Genomic DNA, 20,525 nt, shown 5'->3' with positions numbered 1-20,525 from the left:
AGGCTCAGAGTCATCATCTGAGCCATGATTGTGGTTGAGTTGAGGATGAGACCAGAGCTGTAGGTGAGATGGACAGCCGCAAGTTGGGGTCTGTGTGTGTGGGCTGCGACTGGCTTGCTGCCTATTTATGCAGTCTGAGACTTTCGCTTCCCTCGCTCCCCCTCCTTTTCCTGTGAGTTGGATCAGATGGCATTAGTGTGAGCATACGGTCAGCTCCTAGCTGTTCAGCTCCTCATCTCTCCCTGGTCCTTCCAGCCACTGTCCCCAAAGCATGATTGCTTCCTCCCTGCCCTTCAAGCCCCACACATCTCCTCTCCTTTCGGCAAGTAATAATCTATCTAATGACTAGGAGTTCTTTATAGATCCCTGACAATAGGCCTTATTTTAGACATATGATATAGAAATGCATCCTCTCATTCTATATAGGCTTCCTGATAGTAGCGCACAAAATTTAAAAGTTTTGTGAAACCCAACTCCCCCCTCTCCCCCTACTAGCTGTGATGTTATTACCACAACATCACATTGAACCGATCATTAACAGATCCAAGTCCATGAAACATTCCTCTGCTTTTTAAAACAATGTGTATTTCTGTGTGGCTGTGGGTAGAAGTGGTAGGTGAGGGTGCAGGGAACTGGACTCAGGTCCTCTAAGAGCAACACCCTTCCATCAGTGCTGAGCCATCTTTCTGCCCCTCCCTTATGTTTTATTTATTATTATTTCTTTTAGCTTTTGGGAGTATACTATAATTACACAACTGTCCCCTTTCCATCCCTCCCTAGGGATTCTACTAGATATTGTACTAAATCTGAGGACCCCTTACGTTGTTATCACTGTCTTTGTAAAATTAGAATTCAATCCATGAATAAGGGGTAGCTTTTTATTCATTCAGGCCTCCTTTAATTAGAATGCTTTGTATTTTTCACAGTATAAGTCTTATACCTACTGGATTAAATTTATCTGTAAGTATTCTGTTTGGTGCTGTTATAAATATAATTGTGTTGTTTATTTCCTTTTGGAATTTTGTTGTTGTTGTTGTTGTTATTGTTGTTACTTTTTTGAGACACAATGTCACATGTAGCCTTGGCTGTTCTGGGATTCATAGACCAGGTTGGCCTTGAACTCACAGAGATCTACCTGCCTCTGCCTCTGAGTGGTGGAATTATTAATTGCTAATAGTTCTCTCTCTCTCTCTCTCTCTCTCTCTCTCTCTCTCTCTCTCTCTCTCTCTCTCTCTCTCTCTCTTCCCCTCCCTCTCTCCACTATAGCTTGCACTGTTGGGTTGAAGTGAGCATCTTGTATGTTCCTGATCTGAAGAGAGCTCAGTCTTTCCTTATTGATGACAAGGTAGGATTCTCATCGTCCTTTATTATGTTGGGATGTTTCTTGCCATTTTCAGTTAATGGGCTATCATTTTCTACTCCTGAAAGGGCACTGGATTCATTTTATTTTTAATAATGTGGTAAGAACGTATGGGTTTCCCCTTCATGTTAATGTGGTCTTGTTTTAACCTGAGAGCAGACCCCACTTAGTCGTAGTACATAATACTTCACTGTGCTGCTGAGTTTGTTTTTTTTAAAAATATTTTGTGTTTTCATGTATAAGGGATGGGGGTTGGTCTGCTGTTTTCCTGTAGGCTCGTTTTCCAGCCTCAGGATCAGGTAACGCTGACCTCAGAGAATGTGTTAGGGAATGCCAACTCTTCAGACTTTTGGAAACTTTGAGAACAATGGATGTTAAAACTGTTGTGATGTTGAAGAGAATTCTCACTGAAGCCATTGGACCTGGTATGTTATTAGCTTGGGTATTTTGCAATTGGTATTCCTTATTCAGTGATCTCACGTGGTGTGAACCCACTCAGAAGGAAGGTGCGTTTCTTCTGTAGCTGATTTTGGTAGTTTTTGTGATTTTGGAATTTATCCGTTTCACCTAGGTTGGAACAGAGTCATACATAGCACACCCTTTTTGTTTGTTTTTTGTTTTGAGACAGGGTTTCTCTGTGTAGCCCTGGCTATCCTAGAACTTGCTCTGTAGAGCAGGCTGGCTTTGAACTCAGAGATCCACTTCCCTCTGCCTCCCGAGTCTGGGATTAAAAGCAAGCACCACCACACCCAGTTTATTGGATCTTTTTTATTTATGTCAAATTATACTGATGTCCCTAATTTCAATTTTGACTTCAATGACTTGATCTTTTAAATTAAAAAAAATGATTTTATTTCATGTGTGTGGATGTTCTTTCCTACATGTGTGTATATATATATATATACATACATTTATATGTGCGTGTGTGTGTGTATACATATATATATATAGCTTCTGTGCACGTGTGCGCATGCACTTGGGAGCAGAAGAGGGCATCCAGTCCCTCAGAACTGCAGTTACAGATGGTTGTGAGCCACCATGTAGGTTTCGATAACTGAGACTGGATCCTCTGGAAGAGAAGCCAGTGCTTTTAACCACTAAGCTGTCTCCCTTGACATTATATATATATATATATATATATATATATATATATATATATATATATATACATATATATATATATATATAATATTCAAAGCCAGCCTAGTCCAGGGCATCCAGGGTGACATTCAATGACCCTTTATCTTATTTTATATATGATATCTATCTATCTATCTATCTATCTATCTATCTATCTATACACACAAGATCCACCAACCTCTGCCTTCTAATGATTTTTATTTTTATCATCTTTTGATTCTTTATTTATTTCTGCTTTCATCTGTATCATTTCCTTCTGTGTACTGATTTTTTTTTGTTTGCTCCTCTTCTTTTGTCCTCTTAAGAACCTTACAGTCTGTCCTGACAGCTGAGACAGACCTGAGTCCCATCCTCACCCCTGGGTGCTTGTCTTACCTGGCATCTCCTTGCAGAATTTGGGCTCAGCCTCTTTCTGTAGTGCAGACTGACCTTGAGCTCGGATGGTCCTGCCTCTGCCTCCTAAATAGTGCATCAAGGCTGTGAGGTGCTGCTTCTGCCTGTCCTCCGCAGTTCCATACACTGCTTTCTAAACCTCCTCTTCTCACGGATGTACAGTTCCCAGATTTCCTTTACTTTTCTGCCCAGAGTTCCCTTCAGCCACCTGAAGGTTGTTAAGTAACAATAACATAAATTTTGGTAGTGTGCCGGATGTCTGGGCTTTCTCAGTAATGTTTCTCCTCTCAGTGTTTGTTTGTTTGTTGTTTTTCTGTTGAGTGAGCTATATTTTGAGTATTTGTAGCTTCTTGACGACTACTGGAAACTCAGACCATCTAGTGTGGGATCGTTGGACATCAATTCTTATGCTTCTCAGAGGCTGATAACACTCTTAGCTTCAAACTTAGATGTAACCATCCTCTGTCTCCTGAGGGCTGAGGTTAAAGGAGTATGCCACTATGCCTGGCTGACGGCCCTTGTTGAGGACAGTGCCATCATCTACTTGTGACTTCCCCAAAGAGATTTTTCTAAGTGTGTTGTCTTTGCTGTACAGGGTGGTATTTGGGGTTCCTTCTGTGGGGGAAACGGGTACTGTTGGGATGGTTCACAGGGAAGAAGAACTAGTCACAAGGGCTGGGGAACTGAGGTTGCTAGCAGGCTGAGACACTATGCAGGGCAGGGAGCATCCTTGCTAGCAAGAAGGTGGTTTTCCTGGAAAATGGCTGGGGAAAAATAAGAGATAATATGTCCTGAATCAGAGGACATATACCTTTAATCCTAGCGCTCGGGTGGCAGAGGCAATTCGATCTCTGTGAGTTTGAGGCTGGCCTGGTCTACAAATGGAGTTCTATGACAGCCAGTGAGACATTGTCTCAAATAAAACAACACAAGATGTCTTAGATTTTTTTTTTTTTACCTAGATCTTGGCACTAGAAAAATTTAAATTTCCATCTATTTTTCTCCTCTGTGGAGGTGACACAGAAGGTAGTGAGTAGCTCTGGTTATTATCTTTTCTTTCTTTCTTTCTTTCTTTCTTTCTTTCTTTCTTTCTTTCTTTCTTTCTTTCTTTCTTTCTTTCTTTCTTTCCTTCCTTCCTTCCTTCCTTCCTTCCTTCCTTCCTTCCTTCCTTCCTTTCCTTCCTTCCTTCCTTCCTTCCTTCCTTCCTTCCTTCCTTCCTTCCTTCCTTCCTTCCTTCCTTCCTTTCTTTCTTTCTTTCTTTCTTTCTTTCTTTCTTTCTTTCTTTCTTTCTTTCTTTCTTTCTTCTCTCTTTCTCTTCCCTTTAAAACAGAGTCTCACAATGTAGGTTGGCCTGGTCTGTAACTCATTATGTAGATCAGGCAGTCTGGCCTCAAACTCACAGAGATCCGCTTGTCTCTGCCTCCTGAGTGCTAGGACTAAAGGTGTGTACAGCCACATTGGAGCTGTGTTTTATTTTTTGTGTGTATGGATCTGTGTGACGTGGGTGTTCTAGAGCTGCAGTCAGTTCTAGGCAGCGTAAGTCACCCTGAGCGGGGGTGGGGAAGTGAACCCCCGTCCTCTAGGAGAGCTCTCAGTCGCCTCTCTGGTGTTTAGTTTTAGTTGTCAACCTGAGTGGGTCTGGAATTAGGAGATAAATCTCTGGTCACACCTGTGAGGGGTATCGAGAATAAGGTTAGCCTCTGAGAATATCTAGGAAGGTTTTTGTTTTCTTTTAAAATTAATGTGTGTGTGTGTGTGTGTGTGTGTGTGTGTGTGTGTGTGAGTGTGAGAGAGAGAGTGAGAGAGAGAGTATGCATGCATCTGAGCTTGCATGTGCCATAGCTCAATTATGGAGGTCGGAGGACAACTCTGGGGTGACAGTTCTTGCCTTCCATCTCACTGAGGCAAAGGTTTCTGTCTTTACCTCCATTTTTACTATGGGAATGCCGGGTCTACAGATGCATGCAGCTGCACCTGCCTTTTTCTCATGGGTTCTGGGCTTGACCTCAGGCTATCAGGCTTTCAAGACAAATGTTTTCACTCATCAAGCCATTTCTCCAGCCCTGGGGTTTTCCTGGCTACAGTGGGTAGACATCACAGAGCCAGGACTACCCACTTGAAGTGGGTAAGCACATCATAGACACAGGACTACCCACTTGATGTGGGTAGTTCCTTCCAGTAACTGTCCAGCTATAAGAAGGTCAGAGGGACAACATACTTTTGCATTTTGCCTGCTTGCCTTGAGTCTTGCTGGTGAGTTTATCTATTTACTCTGTTGCTGCCACTGCCTTTCCTTGCTGTTGTCAGAACCCTGATTCTTCTGGCTTCCAACCTTAAGACCAGTAGTTTTCAGGGACTCTGCTAGGCCATCAATGCCAGACTGGCATGCTAAGGTATTCAGCCTTGTGGACAGCAGCTGCCAGGCTCTTAGCTTCTCCAGTGTGAAGACCATCATTGTTGAGTAGCCTGGATGCTACTGTATAAGCCAGTCTAATAAATATCCTTTTGAGCATGTACCTGTTCTATCTGTTTGGCTCCCCTAGAGAACCCTAAAGCAGTAACTTGTCTCTGAGTTTTCTAAAAAAGGAAGATAGCAGGGCTTAGAGCTAGGTATGTAGATGACAACCATCCTGAATTCAACTCTTTCCCAAACTGGCTGCACTAAGAATCCCCTGGAAAGCTTGTTAAAAATAAATGCATCTGCCATTATCCCAGATCAACTTAAATAGACTCTCAGAACAGAGCCAAGTAATCTGTATTTTTACCAGGTTGTCCAGGTAATTCCAAGCATTTGACGGGTGACGCTGAAAGAGCCACCTGGGCCGGTTCTGCTCCCATCCCACACTCCAGATGGGCAAAAAGCTCGTGGGAAGGAACAAAGGTGACCAGAGGAAATGATGTCCCAGTTGCCTCTCTGGAGGAAGGTTACTTTCCAGCCTAGCACAGGAAATAAAGGTGGGGGAGGGGGGATAAAGAGTGAAAAGGGGGCCGTGTGGATTTGACTTCTAAAATATCTAGGCGCTTTTCTCTCACCTAAGATCCTGCCTTGTCTTTATTTGTGGTTTCCCCTCAGGTCCCATCATTGCCCACATTCCTGGATCCTGAGAACTGTTCCTAGCACAGACCAGGAACCTCTCCTGCCGAACGTGAGCCTGTAGAGATAGAACAGCCTCAAAGAGATGATGCATCCTGGGGTTGTGGGGTCAGGGGTCAGGTGGTCTTCCTGCTTGCTTCTGGGCTTAGAGTCCAAATGAAGGCCCTTGTGGGTAACTGAAGGTTTGATGGGGCTGGAAAACTTGGTAGGAAAAAGCTAGGGAAGGAAACATCTGTCTTGAAAACAAAGAAGATGAATGGGACCTGCCCCTACCTGCTCTGTGACTAGAGACACTGAGATAGCCTGGGAAGAAGCAAGGCTGGCGGGAAGTTAGATGAGGACCATATTGTTTCTGTTCTCAGGACTTCAGATACCCACGCCCACCTAGTCTTCTGCCTTTACTGCCAGCTTCATCCTAGTCCACAGTCCCACCTGAACCCTAACACAAACACGGAGGTCTAGGGGATTACATCCTAGAACTGCTTTGGGTCCCTGAGCCAGACTGCATGTAAATAGTGCAGAAAGGACACAGAGACCAATGGGTGTCCGTCTGAGATTTGAGTGTCTGCTTAAGTATTCCAGTCCTTAGTGTGAAAGTCTTGACTCCTCAGGAAGCCTGGTTACTGTTTGACAGGCCCATGGAGGCTCAGAAGCAGAGGGTTTCTACACTGGTACCTGAGTGTAAGGAGTCTCCACTCCTTACAGAGAGCGTGACTGATGCTAACGCTAACAACGAGACAGACCAAGTCCCTAGAGCGAGCGAGAGAGGAGCCGTGTGCATTGCTACCTCTCTCAGCCTCACTTCCAGCAGGTCCACTACCTGTCTGGGGCTGGTACCTGGGGCCATTCTGGGGTAGACATCTTAGGTGTCGCAAGAGTCTGGAAAGCCCCGTATTGGAATAGCCACATTCTCTTCTGTAAGGAGCCGCCTTCACATTTGCCATTACAAGATGGCGCTGATGGCACTGACACCCGTGTTCTAAGTAGTAAACAAGCAAGCTGCGCATGTGCCGGGGTAGCTTTCCACGCCATGTGCTCTGCCTTTCCCGTGACGACAACTCCGGCTGATGGGCTGCAGCCAATCAGGGAGTGACACGTCCGAGGCGGAGGACAGTCCTCCATAAAAGGGAGGGGGCTCCGCCATCTCTCTCTCTCTCTGGCTCTCTCTCTGGCTCTCTTCTCCACTGGCTCCTGATGGGGTAAGCAATAAAGTTTGTGCTGCAGAAGATTCCGGTTGCCCTGAGCGTGTTCTTACCAGGGGGACACAAAAGCGGCGGGCAATAAATGGTGCCGGAACCCGAGAGCTACTACATCACGGAGAAGGAGTGGTTAATGAAGTGTTCCCGGAAACAGACTGTTGAGAAGGATCCGACGTAGATTCAGAACTCTTCAGCTGGGGAACGGATGCGCGTTCGTTACAGCTTTACAAGGTATGTCTGGTCTTGAACTTTCTCTAGTGTTAAAAGCCCTTTTATTTCTTTTCATATGTCAACAAGCGGTTAAGACAGGATGAAGAATTCTGGACAAAATTCAAGACAGTCTATCAGAAGTAAAGCGGGGAGAGAGAGCAGGAAAAAAGAGAAAGCATGGCGCGCGAAATAAGTATACAGGCCTTTCCACGGGTCTTGAACCCGAGGAAAAGTTAATGTCAGGGAAGAATACCTGGGGAGAGATTAGAAGGAAAGAGGAGAGAAAACAAAGGAAAAAAGAAAAGTTAATGTCAGGGAAAAATACCTGGGGAGAGATTAGAAGGAAAGAGGAGAAAAGAGATGAGTTTAAAGAGCCAGTTCTTAGTAGCTGTGAATCAGATGAAAAAATTAGCCCTTCTGAGAAAACAGACTTGGAGGAGGGAGCAGCTCGTTATGAGAGAGAAATTCGAGCTTTTAAGTCAAGAAAAAAGCCAAAAGCGGCTGGCAAAGGCCAGCTTGCTGCTTGGCCTCAGGGCAGTCGGCTTCAGGGTCATAGTGCACCTCCGCCCTATGCGGAGCCCCCGCCCTGCGTAGTGCGTCAGCCCTGTGCAGAGAGGCAGTGCGCAGACTCGTTCATTTCAAGAGAGGCACAAAGGAAGATACAACAGGCATTTCCGGTCTTTGAAGGAGCCGAGGGTGGGCGTGTTCACGCTCCGGTTAAAGAGCTTGCCGAATCGGTCCGTAAATATGGAGCCAATGCTAATTTTACTTTGGTGCAGTTAGACAGGCTTGCCGGCATGGCACTAACTCCTGCCGACTGGCAAATGATTGCAAAAGCCGCTCTCCCCAATATGGGCAAATACACGGAATGGAGAGCTCTATGGCAAGAGGCTGCACAAACGCAGGCCCGAGCAAACGCTGCTGCTTTGACTCCAGAGCAGAGAGATTGGACTTTTGACAGGTTCAAACCTTGGCAGCCACATCCAATGATTGGGCAGTTTTAGTTACCTCCTTTTCAGGACAAATAGATAACCATTTTCCAAAACATCCAATTTTACAGTTTGCCCAAAATCAATCTGTTGTGTTTCCACAAATAACAATAAGAAACCCACTTAAAAATGGGGTTGTGGTATATACTGATGGATCAAAAACTGGCATAGGTGCCTATGTGGCTAATGGTAAAGTAGTATCCAAACAATATAATGAATATTCACCTCAAGTGGTAGAGTGTTTAGTGGTTTTAGAAGTTTTAAAAACCTTTTTAGAACCCCTTAATATTGTGTCAGATTCCTGTTATATGGTTAATGCAGTAAATCTTTTAGAAGTGGCTGGAGTGATTAAGCCTTCCAGTAAAGTTGCCAATATTTTTCAGCAGATACAATTAGTTTTGTTATCTAGAAGATTTCCTGTTTATATTACTCATGTTAGAGCCCATTCAGGCCTACCTGGCCCCATGGCTCTGGGGAATGATTTGGCAGATAAAGCCACTAAAGTGGTGGCTGCTGCCCTAACATCCCCGATAGAGGCTGCAAGAAATTTTCATAACAATTTTCATGTGACGGCTGAAACATTACGCCGCCATTTCTCCTTGACGAGAAAAGAAGCCCGTGACATTGTTACTCAATGTCAAAGCTGCTGTGAGTTCTTGCCAGTTCCTCATGTGGGAATTAACCCACGCGGTATTCGACCTCTACAGGTCTGGCAAATGGATGTTACACATGTTTCTTCCTTTGGAAAACTTCAATATCTCCATGTGTCCATTGACACATGCTCTGGCATCATGTTTGCCTCTCCTTTAACCGGAGAAAAGGCCTCACATGTGATTCAACATTGCCTTGAGGCATGGAGTGCTTGGGGAAAACCCAAACTCCTTAAGACTGATAATGGACCAGCTTATACATCTCAAAAATTCCAACAGTTCTGCCGTCAGATGGACGTGACCCACCTGACTGGACTTCCATACAACCCCCAAGGACAGGGTATTATTGAGCGGGCGCACCGCACCCTCAAATCCTATCTAATAAAACAGAAAGGGGGAGTCGAGGAGGCTCTACCCCGAGTACCAAGAGTGTCTGTGTCTACAGCACTTTTTACACTCAATTTTTTAAATCTTGATTCTCATGGCCATACCGTGGCTGAACGACATTGTTCAGAGCCAGATAGGCCCAAAGAGATGGTTAAATGGAAAAATGTTTTAAATAACAAATGGAAAGGCCCGGATCTTATTTTGATAAGATCCAGGGGAGCTGTTTGTGTTTTTCCACAGAATGAAGACAACCCATTTTGGATACCAGAAAGACTCACCCGAAAAATCCAGACTGACCAAGGGAATACTGATGTCCCTCGTCTTGGTGATGTCCAGTGCGATAACAACAAAGGGAGAGCAGCGTTGGGAGATACAGAATTGGACGGCTAAATTTGAACAGACCCTTTGAAAATTGAGACTTGCCCCACGCACTTGGACCTGTCCCTGACCTAAGGACTATCTTTTCAACATTTTCCTTCTTTAAAGAATGGGTGGGGGTGGAATTATTTGGAGCTGTTCTTTGCTGTGGATTAGTGTTGCTTCTTTGATTGGTCTGTAAGCTTAAGGCCCAAATTAGGAGAGACATGGTGATTATTTCCCAGGCGCTTGCAGCACTAGAACATGGTGCTTCCCCTGATATATGGTTATCTATGCTTAAGCAATAGGTTGCTGGCCACTCAGCTCTTGCACCCCACGAGGCTAGTCTCATTGCACGGGATAGAGTGAGTGTGCTTCAGCAGCCCGAGAGAGTTGCATGGCTAAGCACTGCAGTAGATGGGCTCTGTGGCATTTATGAGCCTATTCTAGGGAGACATGTCATCTTTCAAGAAGGTTGAGTGTCCAAGTGTCCTTCCCCCAGGAAAAACGACACGGGAGCGGACCAAGACCCCTTTGGGTGATGAGCCTGGGAGGAGGTTTTGTGTAAAGCCCCTATTTTACACACTGGGGATTTGACCTCTATCTCCACTCTCATTATTATGGGTGGCCTATTGCTCTTATATAAAAGAAAAGGGGGAGATGTAAGGAGCCGCCTTCACATTTGCGATTACAAGATGGCGCTGATGGCACTGACACCCGTGTTCTAAGTAGTAAACAAGCAAGCTGCGCATGTGCCGGGGTAGCTTTCCACGCCATGTGCTCTGCCTTTCCCGTGACGACAACTCCGGCTGATGGGCTGCAGCCAATCAGGGAATGACACGTCCGAGGCGGAGGACAGTCCTCCATAAAAGGGAGGGGGCTCCGCCATCTCTCTCTCTCTCTCTCTCTGGCTCTCTCTCTGGCTCTCTTCTCCACTGGCTCCTGATGGGGTAAGCAATAAAGTTTGTGCTGCAGAAGATTCCGGTTGCCCTGAGCGTGTTCTTACCAGGGGGACACAAAAGCGGCGGGCAATACTCTTCAGCTCTGTGCCTGCCTGCTCCTGTCTCCTCGGGGCCTCCAGGGCAGCAGATGCTCCCTCTGAGTTTGGCAGACAAGAGCCAAGGGGAGGGTATGGTGGGAATTTCAGCTCAAGGGTTGAGCTAATCCTGGAAGAGGCTTTGGGGTATGCCAGGACCCATGGGTCTGCATATTCCACCAGGGACAAAAGGCCTGGGTGCTTTGGTGCTCCTGGGTTCCTGGCAGAGCACTGAGTGAGCCATCCCAGGAATAAGGTACCTCATGGACAAAAGCCGATGGTGACTGTGCCAGCGAGAGCCACTGAGTCCCTGAAGCTGTGAAAGTCATATGCCCAGCTTAGAGGTGTATGTTACCCAGTGTGCAACTGTTCAGGGTTGGGTTTGGAATTAGATGGATGCCCAGAATGGTGTTGATCTGGGATCAGATTAGAATAGAAGGTTATGGCCAGCACAGGGAAGGATCCTGCTGTTAGTGTGGGGTTTTGAACTGGGTTGTGATTCTTGCTGTTAAAGGCTGGTATATGTTGGATTGGTCTTTTAAAGACAGAATGGAGTTGGGCACTGAATTTGGGTTTGAGGTTAGAATCAGCCAAGGAGTTTACATTGTATGTTGGAGGTTGGTTCTGAACTTCTAAGACAATTCAGGGAGGGATATATGGTTATGTGCAATTCTGCTCTGATATGGGGAGAGTCTGCTGGTCTGCTTTCTAGGTTCCCTGTGTGAGGCTGTAAGTCTCTCTAGAGCTATCCAAGTAGGGCGGGTGGCCATCCAGGTCCAAGGGAGAAGGAGCACCAAAGCCTTCTGTGACAGGCTCATTTGGCCATTCAAGCACCTTGTTGGCATTTACCACACCACCCTTCTCTTTCTGGGAATGAGACTGGAGTTTGGTTAGGAGTATGGCTGTAAGGCTGGGCTTGTAGTGGGATTGCAGCTAACATTAAAGCTTGCCATAGAGCTATAAAAGGAACCATGCCTGTGCCAGGGCCCCCTTCTGGGGCACGTGGGACTTTGATGGTTCCCTAAGGTTGACCTTTATCAGGCATGTCTGCCTAGTTTGTTCTTCCCTTGTACCTGCTGTGTCAGACTGTAGGGGGTCAGTAGTCTGCAGGCATGGGACCCTGGGTAAACTGAGGCTTTTCATGGTGATGTGTGGTAGGTGGGATTCTAAAGAGGGTCGTGAACTCACACCTGATTTTGGTAGATCTTAAAAGAGAGTCTGGCCCTGAGAACAGTTTCTGGCATGCACCTATCTTTGCCATCATTAACTACTGAACATTCTCAAGTATTGGGGTCACTGGTGTTCTGAATTTTTCCCTATAGAACTCAAGAGCAAATCAAAAGCCTTCATATGTGAGGCTAGTGCTCTGCCACTGGGCAAGACCCTCCTTTTGTGGATATTTAAGACATGACCATCAAGTTGTTGAGATCAGGATATACACATGAATCCAAGGCTATCCCATTAAGGACAGGCAATAGGATAGAAGTTACAAACCAGATTTAAAGAAGGGAGAAGGGCCAGCATGATGGTATGCCATTAATTCCAGTTCTCTGGAGGTAGAGGCAGGTAGATCTCTTTGAGTTAGAGGTTGACCTGCCTACAGAGTTAGTTCCAAGTCAGCTAGGGCTACATAGTGAGACCTGGTCTCAGCAGAAAGGAAGGAGGGATCAGAAGAAGGCTAGAGGCTTACTGGGGGAGAGGTGCTTAAAGGATGGAGTTGGACAGCATTTGGATCCGTGTGACTGGCTACATAGTTTTGTATGTAAGCCCGTCTTTCTGTCTGCATGACTGTCTTGCCTGTGTCTGCTCCAGCATGTCAGATTTGGGGTATTGTCTATGGAGGTGCATTTTCTAGACAAGATTTTTCACGGTCTGGTTCAGTTTTGAGTGGCGTGGTTGACTTTGTCATATGAACCTGTGTGATTGGGTCTCTGTTTCCATGTGAGTTTGCTTCAGCCTCTCCTTTTGACACCCCACGCCCATCCCCCCTGACACACCCCAGCTGCCAGCACGATTTACCGCAAATAATGGCTTCCCTTCCTGCTGTCTGGATTCCCACGGGTCAGGCTGCCTGCCCAGGCCCCCGGCCCTCTGGCCTCTGAAGCGGGCCTGACCTTGGAAGTGCTACACTCTGGAAATCCCCCATGCTCCTTGCCTGGGCAGGGGCTGAGAGATGTGTGGAGAGGGAGAAGAGAAGAAGGGCAGCAGTTGGCAGCGCCCACCCTCTGAAAACAAGAAGATCTTTCCCGATTCTTTCCCGGGCTTCCTTTCTCCCCATGCTCTTTTCCTAACCATGTGGTCAGGGCCCTGACTTCAATCTCTAGGTATGAGAAGAGACAGTGTTCTGCATGCCCAGACCTACTAGGCACAGTTCTGTCCTGTGTTCCGGCATCTGTGTGAGGTAAGAACTCTTGTTTACACATGCCTCAACGTTGTCTTCGTTTCTTTCTTCTTCTTGCGGTGGACAAAGGGACCATTTTTGTTCTTTGTCTGTCCAGTTGGAGATTAGGCCCTAAGGGGTTGGCATAGTAGGGACCCGACCACAGCAGCCACTGAGTAGCAGTGTATTTATTGTAGCCACACCCACTGTTTCTCGTAACTCCTCCAAGACCCACCCAAGATCTGTACCCATCCCCACCCCCTCCCAACCTCATGTCTCCTTTAAATCTATTTTATATCCCATTGAGTGCAATTTGTGCAGCCCATGAACTAAGGATTATGGAGGCACCCATTGGAATTTAGTTGACTTACCAAGGACCATACCCTCAAAGAAAACTTACTCTTCCCTTCCTAGGAGCCATCAACTGTCAATAACTCTTGAGCTAGGAGCGGGGCCTCATGTCTTCCAGGCTATTTTGAAATGTTCTTCTTGAGAGCCAAAAGGGAATGTTCTAGAAGGTCAGTGCCGTTTATCATGTCAGGAAGTGCTAGAGTGACCTTCACATTTCTAATCAAGCACTGATATATTCTTGCCATCTACCACTAAATCTAGGCTGTAAATTCTTTTTGTTTTGTTTTGTTTTTGTTTTGTTTTGTTTTTCAAGATAGGGTTTCCTGGTTGTCCTGGAACTCACTCTGAAGACCAGGCTAGTCTTGAACTCAGAAATCTGCCTGCCTCTGCCTCCCAAGTGCTGGGATTAAAGGCGTGAGCCACTTGAATTTGTGCTTGCATGAGGCTTTTGCTTCTTCAGAGTTTCCCTCCCTTAAGTCTGAGGGATGGGAATGGATGGGGCTGTGCTGGGATTGTGGGAAGGGATGGGGAGGCTCCATCCTCAATTGGCATCCTGCTGAATCATAGTCTCGGCCTCTGTCTTCTTGCTCACTTCTCTGCCGAGAACTCAGGATCCCAAAAGTCTCTGTTGCAGTTCATCTCCCCAGCCCTTTGCTGTGGGAGGTGGGTCCGCAGCATGAGCCCATGATGGATTGTGTCAGGTGGGAGCCTGTGGGGAGCCGTCGGAAGGACCTGCTCCACCCTAAACCAGGATGTGTGCACAGTAACCCACCTTCCTACCTTGGGCCACCATGACATTTGAGTCAATTCCCTTTATTACTCTCTGGCCCCAGGCTCCTCCAGCTGTGGCTCTCTGCCCAGCTCCCACCAGGCAGAGGATGTGCCTGTCACAAGACTTCCTTTCCATTTTGAAGATGCTTCAGGAAAACACCTGGGAGAATGTTGGCTCAGCAGATGTGGTCTTGTGCTCTCTGCCATCTGGACCAACTAAGGCCCGGGCTTCCTCCCTTTATGTGCAGGGTCATCTACCACTCAAAGTAGGGACATGCCCATGTTTTTACCATGTGGGCTTTCTGCTGTGGACATGTCATACCAAACAAATGTGTTCTGCTGGAGTTAGTAAGCCTTGTGTCTGCTTCTTATTGGTTGGATGAGTTGGCTACTGAAGATAAATTTTCTTAAGATCAAGAGCATCCTCTTACCCCTGATACCATATCATCACTAAGCCCAGCATTAGAGTTCTTGGCCTCTCTGTGTCATGTTGGAAGGGTGAAGCAGCAGCTGCAGCAGCACATTCTGAGGGCTCTTTGGTGGCCACTAAGTGTCAATGAGAATATTTTGTGGTCCCCAAAACAAAAAGTCTCTCCCTTAGAGTATGGTCTATGGCCCTGAAGGATGAATGAGAACCTAGGGAGGCCTTACTCCCCTATTCCCTGGGTCTCTCCTCAGACAGCACTGCTCCCTGATCCTCTGCTGTGCACTCAGGTGCTCTTAGGCTCTGGGCACTCAGTACTGGATTCGTTCTTGCGGCTCCTATGTTCCATGAACACCTGCTTCAGATGCACCAACAGCAACTTCAACTTACCTGGGCTCTTATGCTGCCACCAGATGTTTGTGCCTAATAGAAACTTCTACGCTAACTTAGAGAGCCCCTCTCTGCCTTCATTCTTTCCTTAGCTTGACTCTCCTGGGAAGCCATTGTCCCTTCCTAGATTCCTACCCCTCCCAGCCCCCAGTCATTGTCCACACATTAACTGATGGAGAACTTTTGACACACGAGGGGCTCCCATTAATTTTGTGTTCTATTTGTGGGAGCAAAGCCTGTTCTTTCTCTTTTGTCTCTCTCTTCCCCTCCTGTCCCTTCCTGCTCTCTCTCTCTCTCTCTCTCTCTCTCTCTCTCTCTCTGCCCCAGCTGCCCTTGAACTCACCATCTTCCTTTCTCAGCCCCCAAATATTGGACTTTTTAGGCATAACCCTCCATACCTGGCTCTACTTTTTTCCTCTTGATACTTTCCCATCATGTCCGTGTGGTTCACTCACCCAAGGCTGTTCTTCTCAAGGCTGTGAATAATCTTTCTGCAGCTAAATCAGATGTCTGCACCGCACACGGCAGACATGCCGTGCATCACTTTCTTCTTGAAAATCATCCTCTTTTCACTTCCAGGATGACAGAGTCTTCTGTTGTTTTTGCTACCACCGGGGCTACCATGTTTCAATGCTTTCTGTGTTTTAGCTTCTCCTCTGGTTTCAGGTTTATACCCCCACCCCACTTCTAGGGACCACATGCAAGGCCTGTCACAGGCAAGCTCTCTACTGCTGCACTGTACCCCAATCCTTCAGTTTCTTAAGGTAAAAGCATCTTAAGTTCCAGTCCTTCTATGTCTCCATTTTCACTCACTCCCCGGATAGCCTTGCCTGGAATCACTGTTCTGTTACTGAGATTACAGCACACAATCTAGGTGACCTAGCTGAATTTCTACCTGCCTTACCCAGTCTTGTCTTTGAGGAATAAGGTGGGACATGATTGTGTTCCTACTGGAAGGTAACTTCTTGTGAGTATAAAGCTACCAACCATTGAAAGAAGGACTCTGTGTGTGTGTGTGTGTGTGTGTGTGTGTGTGTGTGTGTATGCGTGTATGTTTGTATATGTGTGTTTATATATGTATGTATATGTGTGTGTCTGTGTCTATGTGTGTGTATATGTGTGTATGTGGGTGTAAGTGGGTGTGTATGTATGTGTGTATATGTGTATGTATGTATGTATGTGTATGTTTGCGAGGGAAAAGGGGGTGGGTATTGTTTTCTGCTGTTGTTTCTGGTACTCACTGTAAGGCAGGAATGCTTGACTGAGATGATGTAGTAGACCGTCTGATGGTGAGGAGGCTGAGAGATACCTTTGTTGTGAGAATCACCCCAGGTAGGTTGCAGGAAATCTAAGTTGTAAATCTGAGGCTTCAGGGGGAGAAGTGATGACTCTCAAGTACCTTTCTGGAATCTTTCTGACATCAGATGAGGACCTTCCTTTTTTTTTTGTTTTTGTTTTTGTTTTTTTTTTCTGGCATCAGAACCAGGATTTGGTAGCCTATACCTCTTGTTACTGGGTTAATCTACACAGCCTGTCTTAACCTTGGTGTTTTCTTTCATCTAAGTGTTTTTTCCCCGTTCCCCCCTTTCCTCTCTTGTACTGTGGATGACCGCATCTTGTATTCTAGGGCTCATCAATCCCAGAAATGGGGAGACAGGAGAGCGTTGGTTAGTGGGAGACAGGAGAGCGTTGGTTAGTGGGCCTTTGTGAGGTACAAGCCCATGGCTAATACTCAGGGCGGGAGAAATTGTTTTGGGGGAAAACAATTTCTTTGTTTGCTTTGTGCACCTGACCTACCAGGCTCTCCCATCCGTGTGATTTCCCTCTGACTCTGGCCTGATAGGACAGGGAGGACCTGCAGGTCACCCAGGCAGGCCCTTTGGTGTATGGGAGAGTACTCTTCCTCCACATTGAAGAGCTGGATCTGATTAGAATAGGAGTCACACTGAACTGTCACACAGTTTACATCTGCCTAGACAGATCTCTAAAGTATGGCCACCTGCTGTTTTGGTTAGCCATTTAATAGTTGACAGTAATGGAGAGATGACTCAGAGGTTAAGAGAACTGGCTGCTCTTCCAGAGCACCCCAATTCGGTCCCCAGCACTTACATGGCAGCTCACAACTGTTTGTAACTCCTGTTCCAGGAGATCTGACACCCTCACACCAACGCACATAAAATAAAACAAAATGAATATTAAAACAAAAAGAAAAATTCACAGCAAAAGACATTTCCCTTTGAAAGGGCATTGCTTGCTTATAATCTCAAATCAGGGGCAACACCCATTTATAAACTGTAAGACACTCCCACTTGTTGACCTGTTGATTTCCACTGTTTTTTTTAAATTAATTAATTAATTATATGTAAGTACACTGTAGCTGTCTTCAGACACTCCAGAAGAGGGCGTCAGATTTTGTTACGGATGGTTGTGAGCCACCATGTGGTTGGTGGGATTTGAACTCAGGACCTTTGGAAGAGCAGTCGGCACTCTTAACCACTGAGCCATCTCACCAGCTCTCTTCCACTGGGTTTTTATACAAGACTTTCTAAGTGATGTTTGGATAATCTCAGTGTCTTTGAGTAAATTTCTACCAAGTCACATTGCATTTAGAAATGCAGGTCTAACCACTGAGTGTGGTAGTTTAATGATTTTAATTCCAGTACTGGGGAGGCAGACCCAGGAAAAACTCTGAGTTTGAGGCCAGCCTATCGAGAGAGAGAGAGAGAGAGAGAGAGAGAGAGAGAGAGAGAGAGAGAGGAAAAATGGACAAAATGCTGTGTATAATGAAAGCAATCCAGCCTATGGGCTTTTATGAATGGCTGTGTACACACGTGTTCTGTATGCACGCGTACATTTATTGTATTATAGATCAGTGAGTGTCTGTGTAAGTTAAAACAATTAAATCAGCCCTAAATGGGGCCTGGAGAGATGGTTCAGTGGTTAAGGGCACTGGCTGTACTTCTAGAGGACCTGGGTTCTGTTCCCAGCACCTACACAGCAGCTTACAACTGACTGACTCCAGCTCCAGGGCCTCTGATGCCCAGTGTGGGAACCAGATACTCATATGGTACATATACATATATGTAAGCTACATATACATATATGTAAGCAAACACATATACATATAAACTTTTTTTTTTAGTTAAAAAAAAATCAGCCGTACGTGCTATTTGGTTCATATGATTTTGGTAAATCTTTGACAGTTAATTTAAATTTATTGGTAAAATAAAAATAAAAGATGTTCTGAAAATTAATATGTCTCCACTTCAGTTGCTAAGCCAATAAAGATATTTGTTTTCTTTACTGAGTCTCAAAAGAATGTTTATTTGTTTAAAATCATCATTTTCTAGCTCTGGCTAAATACACACTTTCTATTTTAGGTTATTATACTATATTTTATATTCCTTATCTAGTATCTAGATATGCATATACATCTGCAGGCTTCATATGCTATGTATCTGAGCTTCATCCAGACGTTACACAAAACTCTGAATAGAAGATTTGGCTCTGCAAGGAAATCAGTAAGTGCTGTACTTTGTATGGTGTGCATGGCACTTAAAGCTCAAATACAGAATCACCAATAAAACTCTTGGCATTTCTGTTGCTTGTGTTTGGCACCATTCAGAAACAGAACACATTCGTTAGAAGATCCTGCTTTATCTGGTTAAAACCTGATCTTTGTTTTTTCTCTTTTAATGTGTGTGTTTTGTTGGTGTGGATGGTTGCATACCACGTGCACGCTGATGTCCCTGGAGGCCAGAAAAGGGCACCGGATTCTCTGAAACCGAAGTTATAGATGGCTGTGAGGCAACATGTGGGTTGTGGGAACTGCACCCAAGTCCTCTGGAAGGGCAAGCTGGTACTTTCAACCACTAAACCCTGAAACCGTCTCCCCAGCCCTGAAACCTGGCCTTTATCTGCTTGCTCTAATCATTTTTGCCACAGTGTGTATGCATGAGATGAAGCTGTGTATCAGGCGAATATACTATGACCATTCCTACTCTTTTCTACACGTATGTTTAAAGATGATCTACATAGACCCACCAGAGGAAAAAATCCCTAAAGGATCTCTGGACCAGGATTCTAAACTCTACATTAAAGGTAAAAACTAAGTTTATATAAGACCTATGAATCTTCGATACTTCTGGTTACTAGAGTCCTTTTATGTAGAGTGGATTTATGTCCACAAGCCTCCTAAAATGGTGGTTAGGGAAATACCGAGCCAGTGGCCTCCAGACTGAAATTGTATTAGAATCTTTTTCAGGCTTATGTTTGTGTGCTCTGGGTTGGGTTATGCTCATCTCTGAGTGTGCTACTGCAGTGATGAGCAGCAGAGGGCATGCAAATAGGCTCAAGTCTGCGTGCATCCCTGATGGTAGAGACAACAGGATTGGCTGGTGAGTTGGATGTGAACTCTCAGGTGAAAAAGTCAAGGATGGCACTACTGTCTATGGCCAAACTACTGGAGAGACGGGGCAGCCATTGGACTTTAAGAAACACTGACTGGAGTTGTTACAGGTGAGCATTGGGGTGGGGGACTCAGGAGTTCATCTCTGCAGAGTCGAAGGTGAATAATGGGATTGACTAGGCAATCTGGATATATAAGAAGGACTATAACCAGAGTTCAGAAGGTCTGTCATGGCAAAGCCCGTGTCTTGTGTTTAGCATAGTCTCTGACATAAGAGACAAGCACCCGGCCCACAGTTAACATATTTGTTGAGTACAAGGTCTTTCTCAAAGCCATGCTTCCGGAGACCTACCCTCATCCGAGTACTTCATCCTGTGTCAGGGCTCCGTACTCTATGGCTTTGATGGTCCTAAAGCGAAGCGATGGCTGGACTGTGTCACTAATGACATCATGATGCACTGGCAGCCATCATCCCAAACAAGAAACAAAGGAATCTCTGAAGTTAAAAAAAATCCACGGAGCCGTTAGATGCCAGCCAGGAGGAATCCATTCCCTGGACGTTGTCATACTTTTCGGCCTCAGCCGGCGCACGTGACAGTTGGGAAATAGTCACCGTCAGAGCTGAGTACGTTTGGCCTCATGTTGGTATAGATGAGAAGGTAGGATCATGGGCAGAGGCAGTGTTTTGAGGAAGGAGGAGGAGGATAGTCTCTGTGAACCTTTGTTGTTGAGACAGGACCTTACTGTGCAGCCCTGGCTGGCCTTGAACTCATTAGGTAGGCCAGGTGGGCCTCAAACTCACCCATCACCCTGTGTTGCCTTGCAAGTGCTAGAATTAAAGGCCCACACTACTACACTGGGCACCTAGTTTCTTCTAGATTGATTGGTGCTAACCATTTGGAATGTTCATGCATAAATAGGGCTCAGTAATCCTGGTGGTGATGGGATGTAGGTAAAGGTCCCAAACCGTGAAGAATCTTTTTTGA

At 45.7% G+C, this 20,525-nt stretch overlaps 1 long non-coding RNA gene across 1 annotated transcript in view; it reads left to right on the top strand.

Annotated features, from left to right (window-relative positions):
- LOC147004374 (uncharacterized) overlaps positions 1 to 20,525 on the top strand; it is a 158,992-nt gene that overhangs the window by 65,828 nt on the left and 72,639 nt on the right. The gene's annotated exons all lie outside the window — the stretch shown is intronic.

The sequence above is a fragment of the Mus caroli genome, unplaced genomic scaffold (assembly GCF_978045245.1).
Source record: "Mus caroli unplaced genomic scaffold, Mus_caroli_1 scaffold_6, whole genome shotgun sequence".
Lineage (NCBI taxonomy): Eukaryota > Metazoa > Chordata > Mammalia > Rodentia > Muridae > Mus > Mus caroli.
Note: the sequence above shows the minus strand (reverse complement) of the source record. Positions and strands in the feature narration are given on the sequence as shown.